We start from the raw sequence: 17,113 nt of genomic DNA on the forward strand, positions 1-17,113 counted from the left end.
CATTTTAAAAGCAGTTGAAAAACTGGGACAACAGAGGATTAATTTGAACATTCCCTACCAAAGCAAGACAGTTGGAAACAGTTTTTGGGTCTTTGCTCTGGAACAGCTAAATTTATCATTCTCCAAGGTGCATAAAATACAGACAGATGCATTGGCCCTTAAGAAAAATTCCAAACCCACAGGAGAGGTATATATTCAAAATAACATATTCAAAATAACATAAATTAATGAGCAACCTTTTCTATCCTCCAGTATTCTTAATCAAGTTTTAAGCAATTTGGGTAGGAGGTAAACAAAAATTATTAATTGTATTCATCTTGTATCAAACTTCCCTGTAAATATAGCGGTGCTACTTCAGCTTCAGAGGGGGAATATTCCTTTGAGGCTCTTTGTTTTTGAGGGGCATTCAGTTGCAGTGACAATACATATGAAGGTTCTAGATTAAAAGCCTAGAGAAATGCTCACAGAAATGCTCTTTTCATCCTGAAGACATTTTTGACTCTTCTTTAATCAGTTTTGTATCAATTTTCATGAATTTCCCCTCTTTCGGCATGCAAATAGAAGCAGTCCTTAATTATTTGCATATGAGATTCTTTGTAAGTTTTGCATTAAATATGGAAGTAATTGAACTGAAAATATGATGAACTAGGTGTGAAGCATTTGTGGAGAAAAATGAGGTGTTTTATTATGAAGAATAAAGGAAAATAAAACTTCATGATTAATAATAACCATAACCATAAAACTATCAATTGGTTAAGAGTCTCTTAGTCTTATGATTAATAGTTCTCTCAAAATCCTAATGGAATGCGCTGTGAAATTAATCTTGGGAAAGATTTAATGCCAACGATGAACTGCTGCTGAAATGGCCCCCAGGATAAACCTTTCTGAGCATGTTAGAGATTTAGGTATATTGGATGTGTTTGAGCTAAAAAGAAAAATTCCGCGAAGGTCCCTCCCTCATCTTTGCCATTTGAGAAAATGCTGTGAAGTGAAACTGAGTCCTTGTCTTTACTTGTGCAACAACTCAGTCCTCACCCCCTACTTTATTCATATCCCTTATTTGGAATGCTTCGGAACAAAAGTGTTTTTTTATGGAATACACACAATTTTGGAAATGGGACCCAAGGCAAACACAAAATTATTTTACATTCCTATATACCTATTATACATAACTTGTAGGTTCTTTCTTGTACACAATGTTTGAACTAATTTTGTGCATGAAACAAACTTTGGGGACATGGAACCACCAGAAAGCAAAGGCGTCAATGTCTCAACCACCCATGTGGACAATTTTGGAGTATTTCAGATTTTGGAATTACAAGCAAGGAATGCTCAACTGGTATTCATAATGTATGAAATTTCACATAATTTCATGTGTTTTCTTGTCAGTTCAAAGCCAGCTTCTGCCAAATAGCTATATTCAGAAAACAAACATGCAATATGTTGAATGAACATGTGAAAAGCAATGGGATTATGACAATGGAGCAGACAGATAATTTTAATGCCTAAGGTGGGAACTCTGTGGAAATTAATCTATATTCCTTCATTTGTTTCAAAACATGATAAGGCAACTGTTCTGCATCTCAGGACCTCTTGTTCATTGATCTAAATAAGGTTCTGGACAATTTACCCTACCTCTTCCCCAATGTCACTGACATATTGACCTCTCATCTATAGTGTCATGATTCCACTCTAAGTGCTGTGGCTCTCTCCTGTGGAATTCTGGGATTTGAGTGACTCCATAATTAGCCACTCACATGGACAATTATGGAGATTTTTCAAAATTTTCAGATTTTTGAATTCTGGATAAGGGATACTCAACCTGTAATAGCAGGTCCCACAAAGAGGGTATGTCCTGAGTAAGTTGAGCAGTGTTTTAGTTTTTTTCTGAAGGATCAGTCTCCTACATATGAAACTGTCCATATACTAAAACCTGTCTGTGGAAACCCTCTACTGGATAATGGGAGGATATATGGATGACAGTATGGTGACAAAATTATTTTGGTTATAACAGTCTGGATGAATATTACTTTAGAAGTGTGACTATCACACACTCAAGTAGAAGTAAAGACCATTCTTGATTTGATGGCATCAGCTCCCGCTTTTCTCTTTCCCCAAACAATCAAGAGAGAGGTAATGGAGTGGCCAAATCATGAAATCATGTCTTTAACTAGATGTTACTAGATGTTGTAAGTAAGTATTAGTTGGTAACAACCAGGATTTTAAAGAAAGCTGGCTGAAATTTCTCCGAAAACAGTTTTGAAATATATTTTCTGAAGTTTTGAGCTCTATTTTAACTGCTTGAGAATTTAAGCATCTTTCTTAGATGACTGTGATATGCATACAGTAGAGAATTTCAAGATTAAATGTGAACTCTTATTTTAATGTTATTGGAGAAGCCAGTCTTTTCACCTCTGTCCTCTTTTTCCGCCCAGATAATTAACAATTTCATTCAGTACTAAGAGAGTGGATTTTTAAGATATGAAATCCTATTTCTCAAATACAAATATGCAAGTACCTTGTGAATGCAGAGCGTAAACAGTTGGCCTTCCACATCCATGATTCAAAATTATTTGGGGAAAAAAATCCAGAAAACAAACCTTTATTTTGTCACACACTGATCATAATGCTGATTTGTAGCTAGTTGTGAAATAGCTTTCCACCATTTTAAGGTTCCCCAGGTTCTTCTCTGCACTTGTTTGAGTTATTCTCCATTTCATATAAGAGGTGCCATTTTACAACATCATTGTATATAATGGGAGTTGAGCATTCATGGATTTTGGTATTGACGGGTGTGGATGGGTGGATCCTGGAACCAAACCCCAACAATCTTGAGGCCCACTACTAGGCAACTGAGATGTGTCTACAATCCACAATCATGGGATTTTGATACCACTTTAAATGCCCTGGAGCCCCTGGTGGCACAGTGGATTAAACCGCTGAGATGCTGAACTTGCTGACTCAAAGGTTGGCAGTTCAAATCCGCGGACCGGAGTGAGCTCCTGGTGTTAGCCCCAGCTTCTGCCAACTTAGCAGTTTGAAAACATGCAAATGTGAGTAGATCAATGGGTATCTCTTCAGCGGGAAGGTAACTGTGCTCCATGCAGTCATGATGGTCACATGACCTTGGAGGTGTCTACGCACAACGCCAGCTCTTCGGCTTAAAAATGGAGATGAGCACAAACCCCCGGAGTTAGACACGACTAGACGTAATGTCAGGGGGAAACCTTTACCTTTACCTTAACTGCCATAGCTCTATTTTATGGAATCCTAGGATTTGCAGTTTCATGGGGCTCTTTGAATTCTCATGTTGTAGTTGAGGACAGTGCTGTGAGCCCCTCATGAAACTACTAATGCTACAATTCCATAAAGTGGAACTGTGGCTATTGAAGTGGTTCCAAATTGCTATAATTGTGTGGTGTGGATACACGCCTAATGTAGAATGATGGATCTACTGGCATGGAATGATGGCTGCTCTGTCTGAAGGAAAGAGCACCAAAAGATGCCCCAAGTAACTGACACCTTCTCTTCCAAAAGAAAGCTGAACCTAGGCTGTGTTTCCCTGAGAACTTCCCACAGCTAACAAAAGTGGAAGCACACAAGAGAAGGAATGAAAAAGGCTGAAGTACAGGTCTTGGCTGACCTTTCTTGTCTGATGTGTGTTTGTATATCCCTCTCTGTGTGTGTGTCTGTTTAAGTTCTCAGACTGTAGGAGCCAGATGCATCTTCTGTGGCTGATTAGAAGCATCTTCTTGAAGTGAAGGAGATTTTGTTCTTCCTACAGAGTCTCTGCTACTGACATGCTGGGTAGCTCAACCCTGCTGCCTGTGAAACTGATGGAACTTAGACAGAAATGGGCTTTTATCAAGTCATTATTCAAAATAAAGAAGCTTTTACCCCTTCAAAGTCAAATTCTCAACTTGAGGTAGGGGGAAGGAGAGGACCCCCCCACCTCACATATTTTTCTTTCCTTCAAATGCTAGTTTGCTTTAAAATGCCCTATTTTGCTAAAGTTGTGACAGCTTCAAGCCCAGCAGGCAGCTTTGCTGGCATGTCAGTTATGAAGTTTTCACTGCCAGCGAAAGCCGTTTTTGTTACCAGCTCTCCGTTTTTGCAGAAGTGGTTACAGACCTTGGAATTATTTCAGGGACTTCATTGCAATCTAATTTATTTGATTTGCCAACAGACTGCAAAGATCTTTCCCATCAACAAATTTTCATGTCTTATTTAACACTTTCAGAATGTTTGTTTCGTCTTTGTTCACTTGAATATATATATATATATCAGAGTTCCCAAATCTTGAATATGATTTTGAATGCAATCGGAAGCAGTTTGCTGCTCATCATCCTGACTCTTACAATGTGTCAAACACAGGGACCCAGACTTTGAATTCTGTTCAGTTAATTCATATAATGATATCATCCACTTTGAAGTTGGTGGAATGGAAGACCTACAAGGGATATGAGCATGTTCTGTACACCAAAGAAACACTCTTTTTTTTTTTTGTAAAAGCAAACTTTTACTGATACATAAGAGCATCAGTTTGTATCTAAAAAGCACCTATCTACAAGTAGGGAATGTCTTCCAAAAGGATCTTTCTGATTTAGCACAAAACACTTCTACATGTTAAGAAAGAGCACACATCTATCTGTACATGCTCTCAAAAAAAATATATCTCTGTCTGTACAAGCTTTTGTGTATGACTTTACTTGTGCAAGCTCTTATCTCCATATAGCCCACTAGAGTTTATACCCTACACTTATTTTCCCACTTTTATCCACTGACTCTTTTAGTAATACCACTGGCCACCTGCCAAAGTAGTGGCACTCCTGTTTTACCATTCTGTTGCAGGTGGTGGTGATGTAAAAAACAAGGAAAGTACAAAAAATTGGTTATTACCTTTAAAACTCTACATGGTTTGGGTTCAGGTTACCTGAAGGATTGCCTTCTCCCACATAATCCACCCCATACACTGAGACCCTCTTGGGGGGGGGGGAGCTGGGGTGTTACTTCAAGCAGCCACAACCTGACTGGAACCATCACCCAGAGGACCTTTTCATCAGCTGCCCCAAGACTGTGGAATGACCTGCGAAAGAAATTTGACAGCTAAACGAGGTGTCGGCATTCAAGACAGAACTTCTCTCCATCTCTCTCTGTCTTTCTCTCTCTGTGTATCTGCCAGTCATTCTGACCAGGTATGCATGTGCCCACTTTCCCTTTTTGAAGTGTTGCCAAACTCTTGTGCAAACTCTTATCTCCATGGAGCCCACTAGAGTTTATACCCTACACTTATTTTCCCACTTGCCAACAGATGCTGTCTGCCTTCTACTCTCTCTGCTGAAAGTAACAGTAATGAATCTAATGGAACCACTATTAGAGAAAGGAAATAGAAGATATTAAGAATGCACCTTGCCTCTCAAGGGCAGACTACAGTAGAGATACAGTGTAATATTCAGGGGCAGTTTCACACAATGCAGTTATAATGTTATTATTCTACTTTGTCTAACATGGCTGCCTCCAATTGACCCCCTACTATGGGGAGGCACTAGATTTCATTTTCTGAGAGTTCTAGATGTACCTCCCTAAACTACAGATTTTAGAATTCCATTGGACAGAAACATGATAGTTAAAGTTGACTGAGAAGTATCATGGTATAGTGTGAAAATGACTCTATTCCCTACATCTCAAAATGGCCTAGACCCAGGGGCCCTTTCTGTTGCACCCCAAGGCAGCGTGAGCACTGGAAACCAAACAGAGAATAATCATATAATATCTTTATTAAAACAATTATAAATTCAGGAATGAATAAGTGGAAATGATGAGTGGATAATAGTCATTTGTAAAAAGGTATAAATTTGTCCAAAGAGTTAAAGAGAAATGTCCAATATTATTGTCCAAAGTCCAGAAACTGAAACACGCTCAAAACTGTTGGACAGTTCTTGAAAACAACAAGGAAGCAAGATGAATAACAAGGTCCAAAGTCACTAGAAAGTCTTTGATATCAAGGCAGGAACGAGATGAAGCTAAAACCAATCTTGATTCAGGAACAAGGCAAGGAAGTGGATTTACTCTGGGTCTACTTGGGAGTCACGGCTCGGCTTAGCCACCAGGAACAGGAGACTTGGCTTAGTAGAATCAGGAACTAGAGTCGGTGAACTGTTCTCAGGAAATCGCTACATTGACACCGCAAAATGTTCACAGTGTGAGCCACTTTTATGGAACTTAGATCTGATCACAGCGAAGGGAAGCCAAACTCCCCAGAGGTTCCCAAGGGAATCTTCTATTCATTATCCCCTCAAGATGCCAAACGTTGACTCCTTTGGAGCCCTTGTTTTTCTGATCTCTGGCAATGCAGAAACTCCCTTCTGATGAAGGATACATTCTCTGGGGAACTCAGAACATCTGGTTCAGCCACGGGAGTAATATTTTCAGTATCTCTCCCAATTAAGGAAGCATCCGAGCTATCAACAGCTGGGAGCTGTAATTGGAAGGAGCTCTGCGGACTAGGCAAAAAGTCAGAATAAGCTTCATCCTGGTCAAAGTTCATTTTTGAATCAGGTTCAGAAGCCAAAGGTGGCTGGGGTATGACACTTTCTCAGTTTTGAAGGGTCAAAATGGTCAGACCATTTATTCATAGTGGTAAAATACTTCCCTTAGCTTTTGTTTAACTGCCTGCACTGCAAATATGTTCTGCTCTTCAAAAATATTTGGATCTATTTCATAAGAAGATATCTTGTATCTGATCAGGCTTCTCTGTTTATTATATACGAGTGTTGTAGAATGATGCTTACTTTCCGGAGCCTTAGGATATATCTGCATTTTAGAATTAAGGAAGATTGATGCTACTTTAGCTCCCATTGCTCAATGTTAAGGAATCATAGCAGTTGACGTTTGATGAGGCACCAGCACTCTTTAGCAGAGAAAGCTAAATACTTTGTAAAAATACAACTTCCATGATTCCATACCATTGAGTCATGGCAGTTAGAATAGTGTCAAACTGCACTGATTCTACAATGTAGATGCACCCTGTGTCAGACATCTTTTATATTACTTCCTATGCAGTTTGAATTGGTGATACCAAGGACTGAACATCGAAGATTCTTCATGTAAAGCATATGCTTGAGTTCCTCCCTGTTTCAATGCAGCCAATCTCTCTAACACTTTGTGCTCCATTAAATTATTTGAAGGTAAAAGATAAGTAAATTGGACTAGATAAGGTGTGGAAAATCCTCTTTTATATCCTATTATCAGTGGTGTCTCCAAAGTTTGTAATTACTTTATGCTGTATATTTATTTGTCTAGCTCAGGGGTCCCCAAACCAAGGCCCGGGGGCCGGATGCGGCCCTCCAAGGCCATTTACTTGGCCCCCGCCCTCAGTTTTAGACTTAGGCTCACCCAAAGTCTGAAATGACTTGAAGGCACAACAACAACAATCCTGCTTGATTATCTCATTGGCCAGAAGCAGGCCCACACTTCCCACTGAAATCCTAAGTTTACAGTATGTTGGTTAAAATTATTTTTATTTTTAAATATTGTATTGTTTTTTCATTTACCAATATTGTAAATGAAATATTGTAAATGAATGATATGGTAATAATATAATATATTGTGTATACATATAATATTGATAATAAATATTATAATGTAATACAATATAATATTTATTTATTTATTAAAGTATTTCTACCCCGCCCTTCTCACCCAATAGGGGACTCAGGGCGGCTAACAATAATAATACAATATAATAATATTAATTATATATTATATATTAAATGTAATATTACTAATAATATTACGGTATAATGGTATAGTAAAATATAGTAATATATAATGCTAATATTGTGCTATGCTAATAATATAATATATTATATGTACATACAACTTGTAAACCACTCTGAGTTCCCTTCGAGGTGAGAGAGGGTGGGGTAGAAATGTAGCAAATAAATAAATAAATCAATGATTGTTGTTGGGGTTTTTTTGCACTACAAATAAGACATGTGCAGTGAGCATAGGAATTTGTTCGTTCTTTTTTTCAAATGATAATTCGGCCCCTCAACAATCTGAGGGACCATGAATCGGCCCTCCACATAAAAAGTTTGAGGACCCCTGGTCTAGCTCATAACTCTTACTTCTATTATGTTACAAAGGATAGGCTTGGACGGTTATGTTTTAAAAGAAACCAGTTAGTTTGATTATTCTGATCACCTAATGGGCTACTCTGATCAATAAAGTTTCAGAATAATCCCCGGATAGTTTCTTGCTTGAGGCAACTTTATAATGATTCACCTTCTATTTCAGACATGGAAAGAAAGGAGTGATTGTTGGTCCTTTCTTCATTACTGTTCAGGGGACTGTGTCTTCAAATCAAAGTGTTAGAAGAGACCCCAAGGGCCATTAAGGAATATACAATCAAAGCACTCCTGGGAAATGGACCCTGTTTAACAACTACCCCAAGACAACATATGCCATTGTTGAACAGTTCTTACCAACAGGACATTCTTCCTAATGTTTAGGTAGTATATTTTTTTCCTGCAATGCGAATCCATTGCTTTGTGTCCTAGTCTTTAGTGGATCAGAAAATAAGTTTCCCCCTTCCTCAGTATAATATCCTTTCATATATTTAAACATGTCTATTGTGTCACTTGGGAATCTCCCCTTTTCCAGACTAAATATACTCAGCTCCCTAAGCGAATCCATTGCTCATAGGCTTAGCTTCCAAATCTTTGATCATTTTGGGCCCCTTCCGTGAACACATTCTAGCTTGTCAATATCTTTCTTAAATTGTAGTTCCCAGGACTGTACACAGTATTCCCGATGATATCTGACCAAAGCAGAATCAGGGGGTACTATTCCCTTACAACCAGGGGTCTTCAAACATTTTAAGCAGAGGGCTATTTCACAGTCCCCCAGACTGTTGTGGGCCTGGACTATAGTTTGAAAAAATATGAATGAATTCCTATGCACACTTTACATATCTAACTTGCAGTGCAAAAACAAACAAACAAACAAAAACACCCCCCAAAAACCCATGAAAGAACAGTACGATATTTAAAATGAAGAACAATTTTAACCAACATAAACTTACCATTATTTCAATGGGATGTGTGGGTCTGTTTTTGGCTGATGAGAGAGTCAAGTTAATTAGGATTGTTGTTATTTTGTGCCTTCAAGTCATTTCAGACTTAGGGTGACCCTAAGTTTAAGGTTTAGGGTGGCAGTCAGGGAAATGTCTGTCCTTGGAGGGCCCCATTTGTCCCGTGGGCCTTCGTTTTTTGAGCCCTGCCTTAGACACTGTGCTTCTATAGATGCAGCTTAGAATCACATTGGCTTTTAGCTGGCTTGTCACACTGCTGATTCAGGTTACTCTACACTAGAAGATAGTGAGAAAGGTGCAGAACAGCTCTCTTAGCAGCCCAAGCACCTGTCATTCAGCACTCTATTGCTATTTCTCAATATCTACCACAGCTTGCCTAATGGTAGGGTCTACATCGTTCAGATCAAAATCCTCCTGATTCTGTCCTCTTTCCTTGTGCAATGCATGAAATTGCATTTGTGGTAATAACCTTTGTGTGTCTCTAGCTGTGGTCATGCATATTTTGTAAAAATAGCAACTTGTACAGAAAAAAATATCCTGAATCTGAATATGTTTCATACTTTGTGTCAGTCTGTCTTTTCCTTTGGAGCCAATTCTGCTGACCTGTGAATCCATTTTTATTTCTAAGAGCTTTGCCACGTTTGTCACCAATTCGTTACAATTTTGTCATCCCTGAAATTTTACTTTTGCTAATCCATTTAGTAAGTCCTCCACAAGCATTTCATAGTTTGGACACTTTTCAGAAAACATAAGGCATAACTCATCACGCTGAGGGGCTTTATTTATAAAGTGACATCAGGGAAATTAGCATTTAATACGTTAGGAGATGGGGTCAAATTGGTGTACCTCATTTTCTGTGTCTCATAACTAAGGCCTGGTTATACTAGGGTGAGAAAATATGATCCTTAAGATGTTGTATGGCTGAAATTCCCATCAACCCTAGTTGGTAGAGTTAATGGTGAAGGATAATGGGATTGCAATCCAACATTGCAGGATGAACTTATTTTTTGAGATAGATGCTTCCAGATGCCTTTAGCCAGAATGGTCACTATAACTTCTCTGAAAGCTCTGCCAATGTCATATTTCCCTTTTCTTATAGAGGTAGTTTTCCCTCTATTAAAGTAACTTAATTTTTAAGTGGTTCATTTATTTACTTAGAAGAGAAAACACATAATCTTGCTCCATGTAGATATAGGCCACAGTCAAGAATCAGTTAACTAAGCTTTAAAGGTACTAACTTTGAGTAAGCATAAGCATACCCAACACAGATTCAGTGGCCTTGTTGTACAGCAAGCTTGGAAGAAAGCTGTTAGATTGGATGTGACATTCCCTTCAACTCACTCTGCCTCCCCAATGTTTGCTTTTAGTCAAAAGGTAACAGAGCTATTTTACAAACTGCAAACATTTTTCAATGTGCCGATGAAGCAACACAGGTAATTTTGGGAGGTCTTTCAAATGCATTTGCAGCAATTTTCTTGTCTCCTTTCAAGTTCTGAACAGCAGTACTAATAGCATCTTCCCTTCCTAGGAAGTAGGTTATAAAAACTGATACTGATACATCTAAAGCACTTTTAATCCAGGGTCCACATCCTTTATGTGACATGTATATAAAACATGATATAATGATTCCCTGCACCTTTTAAAGTGAGGGTTCTTTTTGGCTGGTGTGCTTATATGTTTCAGATAAACTGTTTGTACTCATTTATTGGTGAATGAGGCAAGGGCACAATAATAATCACACCAAATTAGGTGTCCACCGAACACAACTTTTTGTTGATGGCAGAGTTCACCTAGAAACAGGTGCCCTGGTGCATCTACAGTGCAGAATGAATGCAGTTTGACACCACTTTAACTGCCATGCTTCAAAAGCTATGGATTCCTGGGGTTTGTTGTTGGGTGAGACACTAACCTCCTTTGGCAGAGAACATTAAAAACCATGTAAAACTACAGCTCCTGGAGCCCACAGTTTGAATACCTACTCAAAATGACAGCATGATCTATTAATTTGAATCAGAGCTTCCAGAGACTAGGGCTCAATTCTTCATTCATGCATGAGAAACATCTGCATGACTTTGGAAAAATTGTATTCTCTCAAATTTAGAGGATGACAAAATAGCCTACAGGCAGCAGGATCACTTTAAGTCAAGTTGATTTAAAGGCATATAACTGTTGCTGTTGTCGTCATCGTCCAGATTTTATTTATAAACTCAAAGCTGCATCCATAATAAAATCAATATGGTGTCATATTATACACAGGCTAAAGAATCCGAAACAAAAATCTTAGGATTAGATCTGGGTTTAGGTGCCTATAATTGAAATCTTGAATGTGACTTTTCAACCCCTTTCTCTGCACTTAAGCTGATTCTACACTGCCATATTACGCAGTTCGAACTTGTGAAAGATCGTTGTTTGCATTTGAAAGATTGTTGCTTCAGTATTTATTACTCATTCATGGTATCTAAAACCACGTCCACTGCTGTTTTCATAATGTTGCATCATTAGCATTCAACTCCATGAGCACAACATAAAAAAGAGGGACAATAATGTTTTTAAAAATCCCCTTTAACCATGCTACAGAGACAGAAGCAGACTATGATGGTCTTCTTTTTTACGAGAGCCATCTATCTATTTGATGTTATACAATGTTTGCAGCTGGTAAAATATAAAGATTTGTTTTTTCTTTTCTTTTATGAAAATGAAGGAAAGTCTCATAAATCAGAAGGTTAAACAAGTTTGAACCTGTACAGAGACAAGTATACAGTCAAACCACTTCTCATCCTCAGAGCAAGCAACAATGGAATAAGGGACACGAACATTGCTACACTGTATTATATTTGCAGGGCTCGATCTGCTTCAAATTACTTAGCAACCTCAAGAATATTTACTTGAGAGACATTCTCAGGATGAGAACTACCCTGAATATGAAGTGAAAAACTATCTGGCATTAATCATATTGGTAAGTACCACATGAACTGTTATAGTTGTGCATATTCAATTCCTTTTCGACTTATGGAAATCCTATCACAGGGTTTCTTGGCAAGATTTGAGCAGAGAGGGGTTGTCTGTATCTTCTTCTGAGGCTGAGAGATTATGATATGCCAGTGTGCTGAGAAGAGATTCAAACCCTGGTTTCAACAGTCCTATGTTCAAACCACTATATTACACTAATTGTTACAATGCTGATGCACTTGCAACTGTCACCAAAAACTCAGGTTCCTTTTCACTGTCCAGGTAGCTTTTGGGCATAGAGACTATGCTTCCAGCTGAACTGTTTTTACAGAAGCCTTCAGCTGGATTTGCTCCTAACAACGGAGTTATGGTGACCTTAAAGAGAGCTTATCACAGGGTTTCCTTGAGAAGGTTTTGGCCAAAAGTGGCTTGTCATTGCCATCTTTGGAGTCTAAGGGAATGTGACTTGACTAAGGTCACTCAGTGGGTTTCCCGTGTCCAAGCAGGGATTCAAATCCTGTTCTCCAGTGCTGTCATTCAACACTCAAACAACTACCCCTGTAATTTGATACGCATACTGAGTGCTGAGAGTATGCATTCCAGGGTTGTTTTGTTTTTCAAATTCATTCAAATGTGTTTGTTGCCTGAAATAGGTGACATGTAAAAAAGGTAAAGGTTTCCCCTGACGTTAAGTCCAGCCGTGTCTGACTCTGGGGGTTGGTGCTCATCTCCATTTCTAAGCCGAAGAGCCAGCGTTGTCCGTAGACACCTCCAAGATCATGTGACTGGCATGACTGCATGGAGCGCCGTTACCTTCCTGCCAGAGCGGTACCTATTGATCTACTCACATTGGCATGTTTTCGAACTGCTAGGTTGGCAGGAGCTGGAGCTAACAGCGGCCGCTCACGCTCCTGGGGTTTGAACCTGAGACCTTTTGGTCTCCAGCTCAGTGCTTTAACACACTTCACCACCGGGGCTCCCTAGGTGACATGTAATCACTAGGATATTTACAAAGCTGACAGTAACTTCTCCAGGAGTAAGAGCAGGAAACTGGCACGTTGAACCAAATGCTTATAGCTGGTTTCTGATGAGCCCCAAAGACCCAGACTATTTGAACTCTTGACTTTTAGTGCTACTGGTAAACAATACAAGGGCTTATTTCTAATGACACCTGTGCTTATATCTGTGTAACTAGAGTGTAATTAGAGATTAAGAATTCTTGCTTCTTGGTGAGGAGAGGACAGGCTGAAGGAGTGTTGTGGGTAGAAAATTATGGAGGTAAAAGGCGTGTGGAAATTGCAGTTATCACATTGCCCAGTTGGCTAGGTTTTACCGAATTCTAGTCTTGCAACCTGGTGTTTGTTTTACACCATTAGCTACTCTAGATTCCCACATGTCATGAAAAAGAAAGTAAAACAGTTATTCAGTATAACTGTCCATATTAAGAAATCCCAGGATTGCAGTTTGGTGAGGTATTTAGAAGGTAGCAAGGGGCCCTGAGAAGAGAGGAACTGACAATAATAGTTTTAATTCTGTTGTGAAGAAAACGTTCAGGATATCTTGGGAACTGTCATTCCTGGAAGTAGGCTAGAGTGATCCAGCAGAGAATTCTAAATATATCACAAAAATATAGATGCCAGGATTACTTAGTATGAAGAAATAGCAATTAAGGTGGAATGAAAATGATTAGTATACAGTGCAGATATACTTTATGTCTGTAGACTTCATAGAAGCTGAAATATGGAACAAAACATCACTTTGCTGCCCAATTGTTCTGCAAAAAAATTAAGCTTACTGCTACTTTTCAGTGTCTTTTGGCTGATGAATGAAACTACTGCTTTGATTAATATCATAATTTGGGGCCTTATTTAGAGGACTTTGTAAATCATACAGTCCAGATTGAAGTCCAGATTATGCTATCTGAAGGATACTGCGAATTGTAGTACAAAATAGTAATGTTTCTAAGGTATTTTTTGTGTGGAGAGAGAACATACAGATTAGCTTTGTAACCTTTCCTGTGGATTGGATCAGTACAATTGTGTATGAAATATGGACTGAACCAAAGTGCAGTTAGATAATTTTGGTACCTCAAGCATTCCAGTTTTGTGAAAACCGCATTCTAAGGAATGTTCTTTCTCTTGAATATCTATTTCCTATTAAGCAATATTTGTTAAATATCTCAATATATGCTCTTAATTGGTTGCGTTAATACTTTTTGCTTTAGTGCATTAAACATGAAGAATTGAAGGGAAATTCTAACTAGAGCTTGGAAACTTTAGTCTTCTTAGTTGCCAGAAGCCCACAGCTGACACTTGTTTATGTTGTGAGTCGTTGCTCTAAAAATTAACTTTTATTAATTCTGATTCTAAACATTTTCTTAAGGGAGATTTTATGAATGCATAGCTTTCCACTGGGATTTCTTTCAAGGACCCCTCATGAATGCAGAAATCCATAGATGCTTAGGTCCTACTATATATAATGGTGTAGTATAATGGTATCTCTTATATTAAATGATGACCTCCTCAAATAAATGCTGGAGTTTTATATTCTAATATTTTGGAGCATGGTTGGTTGAATATCTTATCTGATTTGTTGTTGATCCACTCTTTTGGGCTTTATGCAAATCTGCTATTTGCCAAAATATATAATCCTGTGCTTTTATTTTCTATTTCTGGCCAAATAGCTTAACCATTGGTTCATGCTATCAAGTATGGGGTCTGACCAAGGACCACTTGAGGGCTCTTGGTATCCAGTTCGTTAGTTGACCTGTCCATTGGTTGTCTTTTGTTCATGCTACATGCCCTGCCCATCTTCTTTTTGCCTCATAGATTTAATTGGTTGAATAGATGGATGCAAAATCTATGGATACATCATTACATGATCAAAAATCCTTCCTTACAAGAACCCTTAACCAATGCAAATATTGTAACTGCATTCAATTGAATGTGCTTTGAATCCCACATCAGATTTCTGTGTTGAATGTACAAAGTTCCAGAGTCAAGTTGCAGTTGTATTGGGGCCAAAGTGGCCCCCTTTGGGGACAATTCCTCTACTATCCAGAAGGTTCCAGAAGGACCATGGATCAATTTAAATTGAGGAAGTCAACTGTTGGGGTGAGATAACATGAGTAGTACAGACTCTTCACCTTTCAATTACAATTTCAGTACTCGAACAATGAAGTTTGACACTCCAGAACTCTCCTGCAGTTGTAGCTTTGACTTACATGTTCACACTCTTAGCACCTCGATTTCACTGACTCTGTGAAAGGACTCTCACTAACACAACATGAGAGGGGAGTTCATTTGAGTGGATGTCAAGACTATCTGAGACTGCTGTTTCAAAAGGAGACGTGACATTTATACACTTAGGAAGGAGGAAAAAACCTTGCAACATCAAGGGTCTCTGTTCTGAAGCAAAAAAACAAAAACAAAAGCCAGCACTGGAATTAATCAGCAACCGTAATATTAATCAGCTTCTCCAAAATGGAGACAGCTCGATTCTCTATACAAGGATGTGCACTTAAATCACAGCTGATATAACGTAGCTGCAATAATAAAAATAAAATTTATTTTCTTGTCAATAGAAGCTGAACTTGTGAACCTCTGTGGTGATTATGGGCACATACTAACACACACACAACAGTATGAAAGAGAGGCTTCCCTCTTTAACTAGATATAATCAGGTTGACATAATGCTGCTGGAATCCATTCTCTTAATGATCAATTCCACAATTGTCACAGAGGCGAGGACTAGTTATGTCCTCACTTGATTTCCACAGAATTGTGAAAGAACTTCTCAACGGCGGTGGAGACATAAGCATAGGTCGAGTTCTCGCCTGCCAGGGATAGAGCCACAAATGACAGATTATCTCCACCAAGTTATTTTGGTACCCAAGGCAAAAAAACAACAATATTTTCCCTACTTTTTACCCTATCTGGTAGCAAGAATACAGTGAGAAAAATGACTTATTTGCTGCCTTTCCATAGCACCCCAATGTAGGGGCTGGCAAATATGCCAGGTTTGGGAGGCCACTTTTCTTCTTTTGGGTCTGTCCAGGTATTTTATGGACTGCCCCAAATGCCCTCAGAATTATCTAAGGATGAAACACCCAATTCTTATTAGGAAAAAAGTACTTCATGTTTTAAAGAGTGCCTACAATCTCTTTCTAATATAAGTTGTCTCTCTTAGAGGTTTCCATAAACGAACTGCTTCTTTAGGACACTTGTAGAAAAAATGCACAGGTGGGCATACACGAAACAAATCATATACAGAAAAGCTTATGTGGTGAGGAGTAAGAGAGAAAGTTTATTTTTATGCAAAAAAATGCCGAGAGGAAAGAAAGAAAGAGAGAGAGAGAAAAGGAAAGAAGCAAAAGAAAGAGAACAGAAGAGAGAAAAACAAGAACAGCTTTCCTAGATGCCTATTCAGTTCTGAAAGTGTACAGGATCTCAGGACAACACTGCTGCCTTGAAAAGTATGTGTTGGAGATTGTTCTGCAAACCTAAAACCCAAAGCTTATTTGCTTAAAAATAAAAGCAACAATAATTTTTGATCCTTCTCGAAGTGACTAGAATAAATCAACCAAATTTAGGAATGTGACTTAACTGACTTGTAATAATAGATATATTAATTCAGAAGTAAGACCAGTTGGGTTCAATGAGAGTCCCTCTCCGGAAAGAGAGAAAAGGACTGTATTTTATTCTTCTGTTTACACTGGGTGAAGGAAGTCGGGTCAGGGCAGGTTTATTTCCTGGCCAGTCCAGAGACATGGTCTTCAGGATTTCTCTAATTTCAGCTTTCAGTATTTTCCTTAAAGCGTTTGTTTGGAATCCCTATTGGATGTGTGTCCTTTAGCCTTCTGCCTTATTAAAAGAGTGTGAAGTTTGACACTGTATCAAAAATGCCCTTTTGGGAGTGGAGGAGTGTGATAAGGGCGAGATAAAGAGTCAGAGAGAGAGACTGAGATTTGTGTAAGTATTGTGTGTTTCAGTATAGCTTTTGTGGTGACCCCCCTTAAAAAAGGAGAGAGACAAAAATAGTCCTTTATTGTCTCCTTGATTCTTTATTCCT

Source organism: Anolis carolinensis, chromosome 3, assembly GCF_035594765.1.
Source record: "Anolis carolinensis isolate JA03-04 chromosome 3, rAnoCar3.1.pri, whole genome shotgun sequence".
In the NCBI taxonomy this organism is placed as follows: domain Eukaryota; kingdom Metazoa; phylum Chordata; class Lepidosauria; order Squamata; family Dactyloidae; genus Anolis; species Anolis carolinensis.